We start from the raw sequence: 19,769 nt of genomic DNA, 5'->3' as shown, positions 1-19,769 counted from the left end.
AAGACAATCACTCATGAAATGCACGCACACATGCATAAACAACTCACACTACTCTATTGCACAGATGTATTCATGCCGGTAAGATAGCCTGTTGCAAAAACTCTAACTATCCCAGAGAATATAGTTGTAATATTCACTGCAGCATGCTGGATCTTGAGGCTCACACATCAATACTCAATATATCTCGCTGTCTGTCTGTGAGCAATCACAAACCACCCAAGAAATGGTTGCCTGTGTGTCAGAGTTGAGCTGGAGCCAGGTCAGAAGTGATCAAAGACTGCTGAAGAGAGAGACGGAGAGAGAGAGAGAGGGTTATCTGGTCCCAATTACATTCAATCATGGGAAATTGGCAAAGTGCAAAGCGAGAGAGATCTTCATGATGAGAGCAGGAGGCCAGATGAGCCGAGGTGGTCCGCTGACATTTCTGACTTCACAGAGAAGATGGGAAAATGAAGATTGGGACTCTAGTAGAAACTTTTCTCCCTTTTTTTATTTTGAGTATTTCTCTTTACTTTTTGTTGTGGGTCACACTAACATTAACTTTACTGCTATTACTAGAACGACTTTATTTTCATTCAGAATTTTTCAGATTTGGTCAAGGGATAACATGATGACACAATGGAAAGATTACCTTGCCAATGTTAAACATGGCGTTACATATAAATAAATACATAAAAAGTGGAAAAGCCCTGACAAATACAAAAATTAAGAAAAATATAAAATATAAAATAGGTTTAAAAGGTGCTAGGGCTATTGGTTTAACCCATCTCCACCACACCATTACAAACTATTATTAGTACTATTATAGGCCTATTTAATATTTAGTTACACACTGACAAAGGAGCAGTGCAATAATATAATATAATATAATATAATATTTAACATAACATTCTTTACAAAACATTACAGTAATATGGTGTTGGGCATTACTTTGCGATGTACTTTCCAGTAACAAGTAGTGTAAGAGGATTACATCTTCTAATGAAAGTAAAGTAACAAGTAATGTAACTTTTCCTGCTAAGTAACAAGTAAATTCATCTAATGACTTTTTAAGGAAGAATGTTTAATGAGTAATTGATTACAGCCTTCAAGTAACTTTCAAAAATATTCTGCTAACAATCCTTAATTGTTTAATGGGGCAACAAAAAGCAAGATCAATACTTGGAAACCATTAAGAATTGAGGATTTAAATAATTAACTGCTGACAATGTGTGGCAATCTAATGATAAGTTAAGAAAACTTGGTGATCTAGCTCAAACAAAGGCTTCTCTTTGTATACAAAGGAATTGAACAGACCACGTTTCCCCACCTAATGATTGCTGATAAAGTGAGAGGAGATAACCAAACAGGCATAACAAAAGGGATTTCTCTCACTGAGGGTTTCACTCTGATTTGTCAAGTGGTTCCGTCTCCCTTCGGATTGGTCGGGAGCGCTCACCAAAGAATGCCAACAAAAAAGTGACCCTCCAGTGAGCACCTCCTCCCTCAGACCCCCTCCATCCCTCACCTCACCCTCCCTGATCCATGTCCCTCACCCATCCCCCCTTCCTTCTACCCTCCCCCCACCAGCCCTCTACCACCCCTCTCTCTCGTTCTCTCCCAGTTGCCTCACGGCTTGCTGTGACCCATCTTGCACCTCCCGAAGCCCACAACAGACGCTTGGTGTGTGAAGAAGGTCAGGAGTTCAGGCTTGGCTGAGGCTCCATCCCTCCCTCTGCACAGAGGAGGCCTGCCCTGCGGGTTTATAATTATCTGCCGTTGGCATTCAGCACAGGTTCAAGCACAGTGCAAGCGCTGGCACCAGCGTGGGGGGATGCGCTTGGCTACACACTTGGTGATTAGTTGTCCCTAATTGTCAGTTTCCTTGTTCATTTTTACCTTTCTCTCCCTCTCTCTGTCTCTCTCCCCCTTACCAGTTAGAACATCTTTACATAAAACTCGGCGCTTGGTTTATTGTCCCAAAAATTCACTCAGCTGTGCTTCTTTTCTGCTTCATTATTCTTTGGATCAGTCTTGCAACATTTTATAATTCCTCTCACAAGAAGGAAAAAAGTCTTCTATCTGGCATCTGGACATGAGGTTCCTTCTCACAGATTCATACATCCAGTAACTCAGATCTCAGAGTTCTCAAATCGAGTGGCAGGAACATGCAGTGCCTGTCCATCAACGCACCCACCAATTTTTTTTATCTAACTTACAGCCACAGGTAAACTCTAAGAGTCGAATAGCCTTTATAATTGACTCTCTGTGGATGAAGAGTGAACGCTGTTTTCCATTCCATTGCTTTTTATCATAAATTGAACGTCTAAAGGACTAATTCAAGGTTATCCTCATAGTGGGATGGCTGCTGAGACGACACACTGGAGAGTAGGACTTTCTAAACCTCACTGATGGCAGATGCAAGAAGCACACCATAAAATTCCTTCGAAGAGAAAACATGAGGAGAACTAAAGTTATATAGCCTCCACAGATGGTCTGTATGGGCCACAGTCACTGACATGGGGAAACCAGGTGGCCTTGAAGCTGTCGTATTCTTGTCTAAATATGTTTATGTCTTTGACCAGAATAAGTGTTCTTCATAGTCACCTTGAACTTGCGGTGTTTTGTTCTCAAAATTTCACAAGAATGTGCTTTCGGTACTGTGTACTGTTCCTACGATCTGAATTTATCTTCAGTATCAAAATGAATACAAATCGTTTTCTCTCAAATGTTGTATACATACTTTATCTCGTGATTCACTGCAGATTTTGCTCCATGTTTGTGGAGCAACTGAGTCAGTTTCAAAGGTGAGTGTAAGCTTTCCATCAGACATTTATATTGGCACTGACAGGCAGTGTGATAAATGACATTGGATAAATCCATTCCTCAATGCCTTCAGAGATGTCTCCGCACCATTAGTCACTCACACTAGAGATCTCTGCAAGAGTCCATCATTGCTGCTCTGAGAAACACATCTGCAGACCTTGAGACAGACCCTGAAATGGGCTGACAACTGAACCAATACTGTTGGGGGTTGTTGGGGGGGGGGGAGGAACAGCAGTCAGGCAGATGTGGGGCCTGGATGACTGCCAAGCAGCGCCCCGTCATCCTACAGCAGACCCTTCATCTCAATATGAGTGAGGGAGAAAGAGAGAGAGAGAGCAAGATGTGGAAAACAGCAGGGAGTAGGAGGAGGAAAGGGGGGACATGGATAGATTTTGTACAAAGGCTCCATGACTATTCCTTCATCTGAGAACATCCTCCAAAGCTCTTGGCATCATTACACCGTGACTGCACACCCACAGTTCAATCAGCAGTGCCAGCTGATGTTAAGGAGAAAAAAACAAATCGAATTTGAAATAATTTATTGTGCAAACACCTCAGTGAATGCAGCACCTTGACTGGCCTATTATTCTTTGACATTTTAGTGGAAAGTAGAACTAGTCCTTTGAGCCTTCCATAAAAATCTATATTTAACACATGCACAGATGGTTGGAATAAAACCCACATTTGCCCCTCTTCCCCTCTGTTTTTGGTGCTAGGAAGAAGTTGAGATTTTTGCCAATTTCCAAGAGCTATGTGAGATGAGACATGGACTTTTGACAGGTGTTTGTTTGAATATCAAACAGAGCTGTGGAGGCCTGCAGATGGCAGGCAGATTGCATTCCTGACAGGGGCTTCAGTCTGGGGCCGGAGCAGTGGGGGAGAGCCCATCTTTGCTCCGCAATGGTTCTCCAGAGGAATGGATGTACAAACTCTCTCGTCTGCACAACTATCATCATCATCATCATCATGGCCTTCACCACTGGAACAGACGTGTCTCCACTCTGAAGCACTTTTTCCATGAGCTGTGTGCAGAGATGGGCTTAGTGTTGGGTCACAAACAAAGACTTTAGTTTAGTGTTTGATGTTTGCTTTTGTGCATTCAGCAATATCTGTGTGACTGGATTTTCAACCAAAACACTTCACTTTGTAGAATTTGAAAGTATTTAACACAATATTTTAGTTTGAAAGGACCTGTTTGAAATAGATTTTTATGGGAAATAATTCAAAGAAAATGTTCACTGTGATGGGTTTCATGGAGACTTCAGCTCGTGGTTGTGATATGTGGCTGGAGACAATGTTTAGTGTTTGACTACATACAGGTTACGGTTAGAGGTATGCAGTTTAATATATTTTAGAGACAGCAAAGGGCAAGGGTAAAATTATTACCCAAACTATCAGTTGTAAACAGTCATCACTGTTTACAGACAGACTTCCTGGTTCAACTTTGACCTACCATACTTGGGTTTTGTACTCGCAATTTGTCTGTGCAAGGATAAATAACACTAATGTTTCACACGTGCTCAAGTTCTATTTTAAAGGCTAAATAAAGTGGTTTAGGTAATCTGGCTTGTTTACAACCTCTCATGTTTTGCCCTGTTGGGACTTCACTGTAGCGATGTTGCCACATTCCACAGATGCAATTTCTTGTGAGTACAAAGTTAGAAAATGTCTAATTGTGATTAGTAACACACAGTTGCAGTATGTTTTATAAGACATAACTGTCTCATAAATACAATATCCTGTATTGAAGAGGTTTGCTTTCCTCTGAAGACTCACTCACCTGCTCCTGACATTACTTAAATACTCATCTGAGGAGATGGTCAAGATTTTCTTGTCTCCTTAACTTTGTGTAAGAGTATGCCAATAACACTCTGAAGAAAGTATAGACCAGATAGATAGATAGATAGATAGATAGATAGATAGATAGATAGATAGATAGATAGATAGATAGATAGATAGATAGATAGATAGATAGATAGATAGATAGATAGATAGATTTGTAGTTTGGGTTTAGTTAAGTCAAAGCTCTTGTTTTATTCTTGAATTTCCCACCTGGTTAAGTAACTGATTTGCTGTAGAAATAAAATAAGTGGGAGGAAGGTATGAATAGCTGGCAAGGTGCATGTCGGTGAGTCAACAGACACCAGGCACTGCCAAAAAAAGGTCTATGTGGTGTGGGCTAACGCAGAGTCAAGTAAGTCATGTTGTTTGTTCTTGCCTCTATGCTCTGCTTCTTGTGACTGAATTTCTTTCATAAATCGTAATTGTATGCTCTCCTTGGCTTACACTGTGTTTTTCACTGTTGTTTGTTTCAAGCCTGTCATGTTAGACAAGAGCACAGTACAGCGCTTAGTTGTGGAGTGACTAAGGTGAATGGGAAACACTGAAGAAGAGGAGAGAGGACTGAAAACAGGCTCAGATCCGTTCCTGTAGACAGATCCTGAAGAACATGGCCAACGTCAACAGGAGCCAGGCCACAGCTCGGTGGTCCTGCCTACGCATACATCACCCATTTGGGTCTCATTACATAACCTCTTCACAGAACACAAAACTGGTTGAATGTAGTTCTGTTCGTTCTACAGGTTTTTATTCTACAGGCATTGGTAGCTCTGCAGCTGTATCTCTGTTCACTTTCATGCAGGTTCTGTGTGCCCACGAACAGCTTAGGAACTGAACCAGCAAGGATAAAACCCCAGAAGGAAAAGTGAAAATTCCCCATGGTTCTATTTTTTTCTTATTATTTTTGTAGAATGGAGAGACCTTTTTAAAAGCAATTCAAGACCATCTGTACTTTTAAGAAAAAACAAAGTCCACACAACGTGTACCAGATGTGCTTTCAGGCTCCACAGCCAAGTCTCCATCAGCAGCCTGCACTCTCCTTCCCCCGAGGGTGGCAGGCCGGCAGCATGCATAATGCCTGAGCTGTTTCATGCAACAGGTAGCCTCAATTTCCACATTCACCCCCACAGCTTTGTAGAAAAGCGCATTCTGCAGATCTCTCACTGTGAACAAACCCACAGAGGAGGAGAAGAGACTCTGTTCATCCTACAGCTCCATTGTGATTGTCCCCATGCTGCTTTCTACTGTAACAATGACCTGCGAATGAATGCACGGCCTCCAGAGCCCAGCCCCCACCCTCCCCTGACCCCGACCAGCGCTGAGGTAAAGACATGAGGCTATTTTCTTAACCCTGAGACAAGAGAAATAGAACTCCCAGGGAAAGGATCCGGGGCCAAATTTGTCTTTTAATTCTAAAAAGATTGCCAAGGAAGGGGGATACACAGGCTGGAATGTTTGACTCCCATCTTTCCAAGAGTTAGTTAGGGGGGTTGGATGCCAGTCAAGCAGAACTGAGGACTTAGTGGCTTTTTACAAGGAGGCTTCTCTCTTTAAGTCAGACAACTTCAATCAGGTTTCCTGAGAATTGTTCCTCCTATAAACACGGAAAGCTTTCATTGTACTTTCACTCTGACTGTAACCACATGACACATAAAATAGCCCACATGCTAATACTGGCCTGACATTATGACAACAGAACGTGACCACATACTGTAAACGAATTGAAACAAGTGACTCCTGCCACTCATCTGTAACTCAGTAACAGTGAGACTTTCTCTGATAAGATAAATCAAATCTCAAGTGTTCAATTTTGTGCCAGAGAGGCCAATAAGATGGCAGTTTCTGAGCCTCACCCTGTCTGTGGTTGGTTTAAGTCTACTTATCTATAAAAAGAGTTCAAGGTGAGGAAAGCCCCTCAAACAAACACAAACTTTGAACAAAGGAGGGATGGAGGAATCTGTGCTGAAAGAATGTGGCTCCTCTTTCAACTGTTGGTATGCTCGCGGCACCTCCTGTCAAGAGAAGAAAAATCCCAGGAAGAAACAAACTGAAGAAATGCAAAACAATCCCAACCTCCTGCTGCCTGCCGATTGATTGATTAGGACTTGTCGCATTTCTCTTCTTTTCAAATTGCTGAGGGCATTGAAGGAGTAAGTTTAGACCTCTGGGTTAATACACATGAAGACGTAACAGTTTAAAGTTATAACCCTTCAGATTTCCAAACCCCATTTACTATTTATGGTCTGCATTTTTTCAATAATAACCATTAAATGTGTTTTACATTTCCCTATATATTAATTAGTGGTGGAGTCTGCTATTCCCAGACTGGATTCAAATGTGTGTAATCCAGCATTACTTTTCTTTACATTAGCTCATTGATATCAGGTATGTATTTGTTGCCACGGACAGCGCTAACCAGTCATTTATCAAAAATGTATCATCAAAACAAGACAATTTTTTGCTTTTCAAATCAGTCAATATGTTTTATTATACATTTGCAAGGGAGTAATGGAACAAGAAGCAGAAGCCACAGTCAACTGTTAGATGAAGAGTTGGAGGCAACAGGCTGCATACCTTCAACTTGTAAACCACTGTGAGTTTGTCTGACCACACTGTAAAGAGATATACAGTTGCTCTTGTGTTGTATTAGCTGCTGAAGAAGTGCTTCTTGTTGTATTTAACTGCACTTGCTGTTACTATAGTAAATACTTGAATCACCAAGTCAACCTTTGAGAGAAATTCTAGATGCCAAGCATTGTAATTCAGAGTCAAAATGGTAATTTTCTTTAAGGAAATCTCAATAGTATTTTCACAAAAGTCCCATCTGAGTCACACACAAAGCTAGCTTGTTTGTTCTTCTCCTCTTGTTTTGCTTTCCTCTCTTCAAGCTGCAAGTCTTTAGTCAGAGCTTTGCTTTGACAGGTGAAGATCAGCCGGAGTCATCGCTATTGGCAACCATGTGGGATTGGAGGGGAAAGGTGGCCGCGGGGTCAGCGGCAGCAGTTATTCTATACCTATGCAATAACACACCCGGTTAGGGCAGAGTTCACAACAAGCCTTTATCCTCTTCCTGCACACACACTGCAGCACCATTTCAGATTTAATTCCAAGTTTTATTTACTACTTGTGTTGATTCCTCTCTCCTGTCAACAAGAAATGATGAATGGCATCAATCCAAGTACCTGTGTTAAGTACTGTGTTAGTTTTGCTTTTAAGCGGGCCATTACAAGAAGACAACTATCCTGTATCCTGCATCCTGTTTTCTGATGAATGGTCAGAGAGGAGCGTTTGAGCATTATTGACTTCCGCTGCAGACACTTAAAACGGTGAAACAGCGGTTGGAGCGATTAAGCAGCAATCACATTTGTAATTATGATAATGTCAATTGAGCTTGTCAAGGATGAATAATTTCAGGGGAGACAGTAAAATATACCTAACAAGGCTTTTCTCAGCGGTAAACACGGGGCTTTTAAAACTGTAATTAGCCCTTTAATGTTTAACACATGGCTCACAAGCCATCCATGGGCCCAACTTCCCTTCTCTCAACCACTTGCCCCTTTTCTCTGTAGGACACGCTTTTCACATAGCTGGAAATCTAACCACACAAATAGGAAGCTCTCCCGGGGGGGGGATGAGGCACAGGCAGGCGTAATTCAGCAATTGTGGGACAAATTGTTATTTTCCTGTGCTTCAAATAGACACACAGGAGATGCTAAATAATATTTTTACTGTGTCTACCTTTGGCTGCATGCACTGAATTTAATGTAACACATTTCCCTGACTATTATGTGCTTTTTGGGGGGGATTATTAGCAACCTAAACCACAAATAGAAACGTTATAAATTCCCTGTAATCCCTCTAAAAAAATTCCAGGCCAAAGAAAATGACACGATGTGAAACTAACAAATGCAGAACCCCACTCCTCAAACCACCCACCTCCACCCAACTCTCTCCCACAACTGCCCCTTATGCATCCTCTCTATACACCCACCCAAAGTGTTCAAGAATTCCCCCTTGAGAGACAGACACAGATAATTGGTCACAGATTTTTGTTGGCAGGACACAAAGGGACCTCCTATTCACCCCTGCGCAGCTGTCTACTTCCCATTCTCCCATCACTGCTACCAACTAGTTGCGTCCCCTCCAACAGTTCCCCCACCACCACCATCGGACCAGTGCTGAGCCGCTCCTCGTCCCCAAAACACAGCCCCTTTCACTGCCACAATAAAGCCATCAGGACACATGCCTCTCATGACCCTGACCCAGAGCCCCTTTCTAGCCTCCTTACGCCTCGAGGCCTCAGTGACATCTGTGAGACCTTTGGATCTGTTACTAGTTCTCTTTGATAAAAGTTGTTGCACTAATTAGGGATCCACTGGTCTTGATTAATGCACCTGTAGTGTGTTTGTAGTGAAAACCAGGAATCTGTCTATGATAAATCCTTTTTTAATACAGGTTTGTGCGACATGACAGTAATAATAAACTATTAGGGGGGCAGAAAAGAGGTTATTCTTAAGGATGGTGGTGTTGTTGTGTTTAATTTCTTTATCTGTCTTAAACTTCATACTATTACAGATTATTATTAAATGCTCCCTATGAGGCATTTTAATGTTGTAGCTGGTCAAGGTGGAGCTACTTATAACTGCTTCACTGTATAAACTGCTGGGTAGTCGAATCTATCACAATGCACCATGATTTATAAGATTCCAATTCATCATAACATACAATATTCTTTGTGTATAATCTAAAAAGTATAACTAGTAACTGCAGTTGAGTGAAAGCTATGATTTAAGTATAAAGTAAAGGAAAGGTATTAAATGCTCTGAAAGCATATTGTCAAAATCGGTGTCTTACTATTAACAATGGGGTCCTACATGGACACACAATAGGCTGCCAAAGTTATAACAGTTTTTGTTACTTCATATAAGAAAGTTCTGCATGGATTCTGGATTTGGTTGGTAGGCCAACACTGTGTACCAATCAGGATTTAGCAACATTTGAATCAGTTTGTGGGTTTGGTTTCTTCTCCTAATGAATAATGCAGAAGGTGATGTTTTTTCCTCAAAACTTTAATGTAAGGTTTTGCTTATTTTGTAACAAATATTTAATGTCATCAAGAAAAATATAAGGCTTGAAATCAAGTTTTCAGGGGCTTTAAGTACAAGAAAATGAAAATTCTTACATATCCCAAAATTAGTACTGTACTTGTGTGAATGTACTGAGTTACATTCTACCTTTGTTAAAATGACATTGTGACTCGTGGATAAATATCGGTTTGTTATGTAAAATGCACAATTTAAGAATAAGTTTCCACAACAATAAATTCACCTTGTGTTCCTCTAGTTATGTTGGTCCTAAAAAAGGAATATATCACGTTTTTACAGTGATCACTGAACAATATGGGAATGATATCATACTGTGGAGGCACAGACAGTAGAAATGTGTTCATGCAGGAAACAGAGGAAAGTAGAGCAACACGTTTCACCTTCAGCTTCCTGTACTTTCTCCCTCTTCTACCTAGCGTAATGGATTGCACGTGTGGAGTTGCTGTTGTGCCGAATACTAAAAAGACTAACAGACACAAGAAAGAAAAAAAGTGGCCCAAATAAGAAATCGTATGGTGTTGAAAGAAGGTTAAAAGAGAAAAATAAGAGGGAACAGTGAGAGTTCAGTTTGGAGGGGAAGAAGGAGAATAAGGTGATTACAATTCCAGTCACAACTAGCACAGCAGTTTGTGCAGTGATCCTAGATTTCTTGAGCAACCGAGCAAAACTGTTCCCAAGGGGCTCATGGGAAGGCATAGGTCAACCACCCCTTTCCTGACTCACCACATGTTAAAGGAATTCAGCGTTGCATTGTGGGATATGACACCAGTAACCCCCACAACTTAGTTTCCAAATTACTAACACATACATTCTCGAACCTGTCTGCCATTTCAGCATTGGAAAAATGACAAATGTTGATGTGTAATGTCACAATACTATTGAGTAAGACAAGTAGATTAGAAAAACCCAGTAAATAATTACACTACTTTTTATTTTAGTAGATATAAAGAAGTCATCATGACTTGTTTTTTAGCGTTTTTCTTCTTATCTCTCTTAAAAGGTGGCCCATGATGACCTCACTAATGGATGACTTACTAACACAAGTCAAATTTAGGGGTATTTAACTTTTATTTATCACTATGCTCTGGCTTTACTTCTAGAAAACAATTCTTATCTGTGTACCAAATAGAGACAGTACGTGGCTATTGTAGCAGAAAACAGTGATAAGGCAGACAAACATGATTGTTCTTTTGGAGAGGCAAATGTTTGTAATTCAGTTTAACATTCCAGCATGCAGCTGGCGGATTTAATTCATTTGTCACATTCCTGCTATTCTTCTCTTCTCTTCTCTTCTCTTCTCTTCTCTTCTCTTCTCTTCTCTTCTCTTCTCTTCTCTTCTCGTCTCTTCTCTCCCTAACATGAAAGTAATTACAGGTTATTAGTAATCATACCTAAAAGTTATGGGCTGTAACTATCTGCCGCTCGGCCGGAAATTAATTGATAATGAATGAAAACTGAGCCTTTGGACTTTTCACAATCAGAGTCAGAAAATTACTGTGTGTCATTATTACACGCATTCATGTTGAGAAGGTTTCTGTTTGCATTGTGCAGTTTGGAGAAGTGGATCCAATTTAATGAGGGTAGAGTAAATAGAAATCACATGAAACAAAATGTGACAATAAATAATTTTCTGACTGCTGATAGGAGAATTATGGTACGGTAAGTATGGTAAAGTTTATTATTCTGATCAAATATGCTACAGAAAAAGTGTCTTTTTAAACATCGTAAACATCCTGACAGACATAATGCTGGGTGTCCATTTATAGGGCTGTGTTTCATGGTGCAGTTATTGCCGGTTTTCTTGTAGTGCTGTGGGGCCTGGGGCTGTGTTGGGGTGGGGGTAAACGATGTAGCTGATGGACATCTGTCAGCCAGCCAGTAAGCCAGCCAGAGAAGAAACAAACCTGCTGGACAAGCAAAAAGAGAGGGAAGACTCTGATACTTAGAGTAAGTTAGTAGTGAATTTCCTTTGTATTAGAAGACAAAAAAGTTTATACAGTTCATAAGACAGACATAGCAGAGTAAACCATCCCGCCTGGGAGGGCTCTGCATGTCTCCAGAGCTCTGGATGTCAGATGTCTTTGACATCCATAGCCTGAGTCCCTGTGAGCCCAGAGGGACTATTTGGAGCCACAACAGGCCTGAGGGAGGGCTTGGCCACAGGTGGTGTCCAGCAGCTGCTATGGGCCTGTATACACAAACACACACAGCCTGCACTAATGCACATTCTCTGAACACACTCCGTCACACACACATGCCATTAAACTGTATGTATATAAGTGCGTATAGCGCATGCCAACATAATTGTGTCAAAGGAAGACTCATAGATAGAACCACAGGTATGCAAATGCATGGTACAGCACACATACTATATGATAAGGAATCATTAATCCATACATACTGACAGACACACCCAAACATACACACACACACACACACAGATATTCCCTCCGCAAACGTAATCCACTGCTGAGCCAAATGATGCATACTGTACATACACACCCTTACACCAGGCTATTGTTTAAAGTATAGCGCATCTGGTCTGCACACATGGCAGCACAAAGTGTGTCTGTCGTTCAAAAGCAAAGAGGAAAAAAAATATTCCCTCATGACACAATGGTATAAACACGCAAACATATGCAAACACCACACATAAGTCAGATCAACCACAAGTATTGCACACACACCCCAACATTAAAAATAAAAGGGAAAAAGTACCTCTCTCTTTAAAAAAAGAAAAGTGTACAGTATGCTCATGTGCACCCATTCTCACACCCACACAGATTCCTGTAAGTAAACTCCAATGCTGCTGTCCGTCTTTTAGCTGTAATGCTAGACACACACCCCAAGGAGGGAAAACCCACAACTTTACAGTTTTACTGGCTGGAATCGACTCGATTTCTGACTTATGACAGTCTACACCGCAACTCCCGACATGTCTTTCTATGTGGCAATTTCAGTTTTGATCAAAAGTCAAGCCCACATATACTGACTTTTGCTCACGTTTCATTGGTGCAATACCAAAACTGTAAATTTCAACACTGATTTCATTATACGGAGATACATTTCCAATTGGTAAGTACAGTGCATATCCCTACAGTGTATTGCAAATGTAATTATGGTGAAATATGGAGTGGTTGAGTAGTCAGACATTCCCTTTTCCTGAAGCATAAGCAAAATTCCCTCAGTTATGTAAGCCAGAAAAACAAACTCTAATAAATATGGTAAACACTCACTAACTTTCCTAGCAAGACTATACCTAGATGAACAACGTCAATTTATCCGGGATTCCAGAGCAATGAGGCAACAAATTAAAACAGACATTAGTGGTGAATTTGAGCTGTCTTACAGAGTAACAAGACACATGACTGACAGCAACGTTATGCAAACCCTCCCACAATTGTCCCTTTCATTGGTCCCAGGATTCAGACTTGCTGCCTTCCAAAAGTGTGACTCAAGAAAACGGAGAGAGTGAGGGCTTGGTGGGTGGGATTCATTCAAAAAAATCTTGCAGAAAACTTAACTTCATAACATAACAACCTAGAACCCTTCACACATGACACAACAACAAATATGCAGCTGTATAGGAGCTTCCAACCACCTCCACATGCTTGCTTATTAGCATCTAAGAGTGTCATGTGTCCTCTCAAAGTGCTCTGAACAGAATCAGCTCTTGTTTGATGCTCCTGGTTTGCTTGTGTATTTGCAACAAGGCCTTCGTGACCACCACCCTGCGCCAAAAATGCTGTTGTAAGTCTCATCAGACCATACATATCTCCCTACCTCTGTCAGTGAACAAAAGGCATTAGATTATTCTGGTGATGTCAAGAGGGCCTAAACAACAGAGCAGTACCCGAGGGGGCTGCCAGCTGGGTTCACACGATCCTCTTCCCAGGTGATGGCCGGGAACTGTGTTGTTTGTGCACGTTTATTAGATAGAGTGGAGAGGACTGAAGGGCATGTACCTAGCCCATCCTTAAACCCCCCCCATTCTCCAATCCCTTGAGCTGACACATTTCATGGCTGCCATAAAAACGAGACACCGCTTCAATTTCCCATGAAAGAGGCCAAAATAAGGTAGAGGAAACGAAGCATACTTTCTTTCCCAGTGTCTCGGAAAATGTGATTATCATTAAAAGAGTGTACTCCACCAATTTAGCATTGCACTCCCATAACATAACTAATGCTAGGTTTTTTTTAAAATAGATCAATCGATGCAGCAGAACCAGAGATATTGTCGCCTACATTACCAACGATGCAACTTGTGTGCTGCTGTGTTATGCTCGGCCAATGTAGCCTCAAGCTGCTGGTTTCAAGCAGAGATTAGCAGCGGGCTACGGAACTCTGATAAACTTACTTCTTTCTAACACCACACATCCAGATTTGGTCATTTTCACACTTGTAGTCTTCAACCCCAAGCTACACTGACTCTACTGACATCACGTGAGGCAGTTTATCACACTCAACACAGCTCCCTCTGGAATCACAAAAACCTTCATACAGCTTTCTCACATATGCAGTAGTACTCCCCAGGACGTGTAAGCAGACTTCAATGTGTAAAATCATTTGAGTTTCTCTTTAATTCCTTTTATTTCTTAATGTGTCGAAGAGGTAGAAAGAAGTCGGGTGAAAAGTTGTTCTAAACTGGTTGCATAGCCTCGGGAGTAAAGTTGTAATTTATTAGGTGTCTAGAGAAAGATTAACAACCTTTTTTCTATTCATCTCTCTCTCTCGTTTTGGTTGCGTTGTCCAAAGTGAGTTAAGATGATGGATTTAGGGTGTGTGAACGTTGTCAGGGATTTTGACTCTACAGGCAAAGAGTAAATAAATGTGCTGCACATTCGGATCGGTAGATTCAGTAATGCTGATGCATGAAAGTTAGGTGGGTGGTTATTTGTCAATACTACAGGCCTTGTCTTGCCCCTCTGTGTTCAGCCATTATACTGTATATCTCTCATCACATGACTGCGCTGGAGGCAAAGAGAGGAGCGAGCATTCATGGTGCATTCTTGTTGTGCTCCTCTAACGTTTGTCTTTCAGGGGGCGTGGGGGCATGGCGGGGGGGGGCACTCTAAAATCTGACAAATTGCTGAAAATTGCCTTCACACAGTCATTCCTGTTTGGACACACTTGGCACATCTGGTTGTGATCTGGCAACAAAAGTGCCGTGGCGGAGGGCTCAGCTCTCAGAGTGGTGCCACATATTAACCCCTCCTCCTCCTCTCTCCTGGTTTGGTCTGCAAACACACTGAGGTTCATCCCTCTCTCTCCCCCTTTCCTCTCTCCTTGTCTGTTAGTCTCTCTCTCTCTCTCTCTCTCTCTCTCTCTCTCTCTCTCTCTCTCTCTCTCTCTCTCTCTCTCTCTGTCTCTCTGTGGGGTGCTAGGAGCTGGTGTTTGTAGTGATGCTTGGCAGTTGTCCCGCCAGAGCATTCCTGAGCTCCTCTCCGAATTTAAGGGTATCAGTGGGTTGTAATTGAGGCGTCTGCGAAGATGAATGCAGCACTGTGACAACGCAAGCAGCACATATTTTCAAAGGAGAACGCTGCTCACAATCTGGCAACTTTAAACACAGCCAATAAAAAGATCCCAGAGATAAATTCTTTGTTTGGCACGATGTAGAACATACGCCTCCACACACACACACACACACACACACACACACACACACACACACACACACACACACATGTTGAGTAGTTCAAAAGTGGAGCATCACAAATGCAGAGATCTTTTTGTCGGAATGTGACTCTGATCACAGTGTGTGGTGCAGCGGCGTCACCCAACAGTGTCTTATAAATCCTCACCTCATTGTTTTACTGTAGCCTTTACTAATCTCTGTGCTCTGGACAACATCTGCTGGGATGACTGTGTGTTTTCCATGTTAGTGCTGCTCATGTTATAATGTCTCCATGGAAAAACACATGACATGAATAAGAAGTAAGCTGCTCCACTGACTCTAACTCCTCTGGAAAAAGATGTCAAGCATAACTTTCAAAAGGCTTTAGACAATATTTGGCGTATTTTTGTCTTAAGTTTTGCATCAGGCAGCAGCAAAGAAATTTTTTCTCTCAGCTCAAAATACTCAAAATAAGCTTGAACGTACGGGAAAGTGGATTAGAGATTCTTGTATATTATGTATGTATATTCTTTTGCAGCATATGTGTCAAATAAACATGCATTGGATTGTGAAGTAGAGGAGAGGTCATGGGTAAATACTTGCAGTATTGTCAATCCTGCAGCTGTGTAGCTGGGAGAGAAAAACGGAGTGCACAGCTGCAGACTGAGGCCTCAGCTTCTCAAATTGCTTCTGCCTCAGTTTCCTGCCCTCTTTACGGACCAGGCCAAACCAAGCCCTTATTAGACCCACCCCCACCTTAATAATCCATGATGTCACCTCCACATCACTTTTTTGTTTTTCTTGATTTTTTTTTCATCCCTGCTGCTGGTGCCACCTCCATTGTGTGTTAAATATTAACAGGTGTTGGAGTGGAGGAGGAGGAGGAGGAGGGGAGAATCCGTTAGGCTACGGTTCTTCTGTTCCCGTCTGTCCGTCTATCTGTCCATCTACCGCTATCACCACATCTGCTTCAGTTTTGACTTCCCCTGGTTTGTTTGTCCATCTGTATTTGTGTTTCTTCCCCCTCCTTTCCCTCTGTCCCCCCGTTCAGTGGAGGGAGGCTGAGGAATGATCAGTCAGGCTTTGATGCCGCTGGCCCCTGCCCTGGCTTTCCACAGCACATGAGCCCAGGCAATTACGAAAGCGCTCCTAGCCGACTGCTATTACTCTGTAATGCTCCTGTCTGGGGCAGGAGGAAGAGGAGGAGGAGAAGGAGAAGGAAAAGGAGAAGAAGGCAGAACAATGTTTGATTTGATATTTGCAACCACATACTACATTTCCATTCTAGTACAGAGGATCCACTCTGTACATTTCTACATATTAAAATCAGGTTTACCTGTAACACTATGATTGGCAGCTCTCTCACTCAACTATCCTGGACTGAGAGAAGAAAGAAAAACGTATACAACAGACGTCTGGATGCTGTGGTCACACATGTGGTAGACAGGAAGTACTTGGGTATGGGGGGAGAGAAAGGGGGGAAAGCAGGAAAGATGATGGCCCCTTTATCCCCAGCAATCATTAGACAAGACTCTCCAGAGGAAGTCAGAAATCACCATCCCATATGATCATACTTCCCGTCTTCCCAGAATATAGGACGCATGTTTTTTTCAAATATTCAGTGTGTGTGGAAACAGTCCACAGAGTCCACAGCTGGTTAAAGCCTGCCATTCAATGCATATAATGGTCTGTCTGTGCACTAGCCGTTACAAATAAATCATGTGGATCATCTCTTTGGTTAGGGACAATTATGCTCTGCACTGACAAAGTGATGACATCTGCCAGGAATAATGCACAGAGAGACAGCAAGAGCAAAGGATAAACCTGCAGAAGAGAAAACTTTATATTAAAATATCATTTGATTTTGCAGTTCAGGTTGAAGACAAAATAAGGCAGTGAGTTGTTCCTACCTTGAATAAACCATATATTACTGATTGAAGGGTACTTTCCCAGATCATCCTTGGTTTATGATGTTGATATAAAAAGAGGGGTTTTTGCTATTCCAGCTAAAAGTCTGATAGTTCTCATGCAAACCGAAATACATTTTGAACCTTGGATGGATGATCTTCTTGGCACATTTCACTTAAAGTTGTGAAAAATATAATACTTCTCTTCAGTAAAGCTTGGTTGGTATGGGAAGATTATATATATAGTATATCATACAGATCTTCTTTCTTTGCAATGGATTAGTTTTAATTCCAGCATTTGAATTAGGACAATAACTTGGCTAATCTGCAATATAAGATTTCTACAAGTAAGCTAGCTTGCTTCTGTATTTTTCCAACATGGGAAGCTGCTCTTCTGCATCTCAGCTTGACTCCAAGTCAGTGAGTGAGTGTCCTCTCATCACCCCATCCTCTGCTTCTGCTTCACCTACAGTACACAGTGGTAGCTTAAGGATGCATTGGATTTGTTGAATCTCCTACTGAAAGACCTTGTCCTTTCACCCATGGTCGTTGCTCTTTCTTTGTGACTGCAGATGAGCGTTGGCCATTATACTCAAGCCAGTTTGGCATCATGTTGGGAGATGAGTATGGCATTGTGTAAGCAGAGAGATTACTGTGTTTATTACTGTCAAAAAATACCCCAAAAGTTGAAATAATAAATCACAACCATCATAATATGAATCTGCAATGCGGAATAGCTGATTTTATTGTGTTTTTCAGAAAAAAAAGTCGGTTGGTAGCCAAAGTGCATTGCCAATGGCTTAATACCATAACATTTTCCAAATCAATTCCAAAAGAGCACACACATGTTAGGAACAATAGAAAAGCTGTTCTTAAGACTGCAGATCATCCAGCCACCCCCACCCAGCCCAGCTCTATCACACTCTGCTTCACACCTGCTGTGTGCCGTGAGAGGACGGAACAACTGGAGGCATGGACAGTGTGTATGTGTGTGTGTGTGTGTGTGTGTAAGAGTGTGAGAGTGTGTGTGTTTGGAAGAGAGCACAACTGGGCATGCAAGCTCTTGTATGAATGAATGTTGTGTGTGTTTACGTGCGCACGGCCCTATAAGAATGCGTCACTGCTTGTGGCACAAGGCACGGCCTCAGCTCGATTTAACTCTCCGCTGAATGCCACTGTGACGCCAGTCAGACTTTGTGTGGCCGCATACCTCCACTGAAGAAGATATGGAAAAAATCTTTGGACCAGTAAGTCTTAGAGATTACATGGCTCCTCTCAGCTCTGGCCTCAATAATGCCTCAAATCCAATGGTGCCATGTCACTGCAATTTGGGGCTATTGTCTTTAGAAAAAAAAGTGAATCTCCATACCATCCCACCATCATTGGTCTTTGACACTCCTGATGGGGCAGTTCATGAGCATGTGGTGTGTGTGAGAGAACTGGCGTGAGTGCGTGTGTATGTAAAAGAGAGGGGAGCCATGAGAGAGGGGATTATATGTAGAAATAGAAATGGATCAACTGAAACACAACATTGGCTTGATTTTTTTAATTGCCTCTCGGCCCCAATGAATGGCCGATGCAGCTGTCTGCGTGAACAGCTGCTTGCCTAAAAAGATTGGACAGAACAAACTCTGGGAGGGAGGAAAGAACAATGCGGGATGAATCATATGCAGCCTATGAGGTATTTTGCAATTTCACAACTTTGAAAAATGCATGCCGGATTAAGAATCACTTTTATTGGAAATTCACATCTGCTCCAAAGCGCATTTCCCAGGGAGCTTGCAAAGATGCATTTTCTATGCTGTCTGGGCAAGACAGAAACAGTATGGTGTATTACTGCAAAAAGTAAACTAAAACAGACAATGATTTTTTTCTTCTTTCAGCTTTGTTAATGTGGAATTTTTGAGTTTACAAGTTGCTATTTACAACTGTGGAAGAACCAGGGGGTCTGAAAGATTTGATGGAGCAGTCTGTATGGATTTCCTGCTGAATATTTGTCAGACTTGAATTAAGTACTGTTGTTTTGCTCTCTCTCTCTCTCTCTCTCTCTCTCTCTCTCTCTCTCTCTCTCTCTCCCTCAGCCTGAGGCCTTGTGGCTGACTACTCCACATCTATAAATCACCGGGAACGCATGCTTATATCCCGGAGCGAGCACGCTGAGTCAGTCTGGCAAGGTTAATCACATTCACATCTCCTCGGCCCGTTTGCAGCAGCCAACTGATAACCAAACACACATTACAGGGCATGATCCCTCTTGTTTGTGAATTCTGCTCATATCGTGCTTTAACAGTGACGCCACATGAAAGACTTGGATGTAGGTAAAGCTGTGGGTCCATAGTGTTTTGGTTATTGTTACCAAGCATAAACAGCGGGTGTTTGAAGAACAAAAATAAAGCCAAAATACATAAAGTATTGTGGGAGAGACAGATACTGTCGGGGTGGGGCTGGAGTAGTGTAGTGGATGAGGATCGACCCTAATAACAGACAGAGGTCTCA

The sequence above is a fragment of the Dicentrarchus labrax genome, unplaced genomic scaffold, assembly GCF_905237075.1.
Source record: "Dicentrarchus labrax unplaced genomic scaffold, dlabrax2021, whole genome shotgun sequence".
NCBI lineage: Eukaryota > Metazoa > Chordata > Actinopteri > Moronidae > Dicentrarchus > Dicentrarchus labrax.
This window is presented reverse-complemented; position numbering follows the sequence as displayed.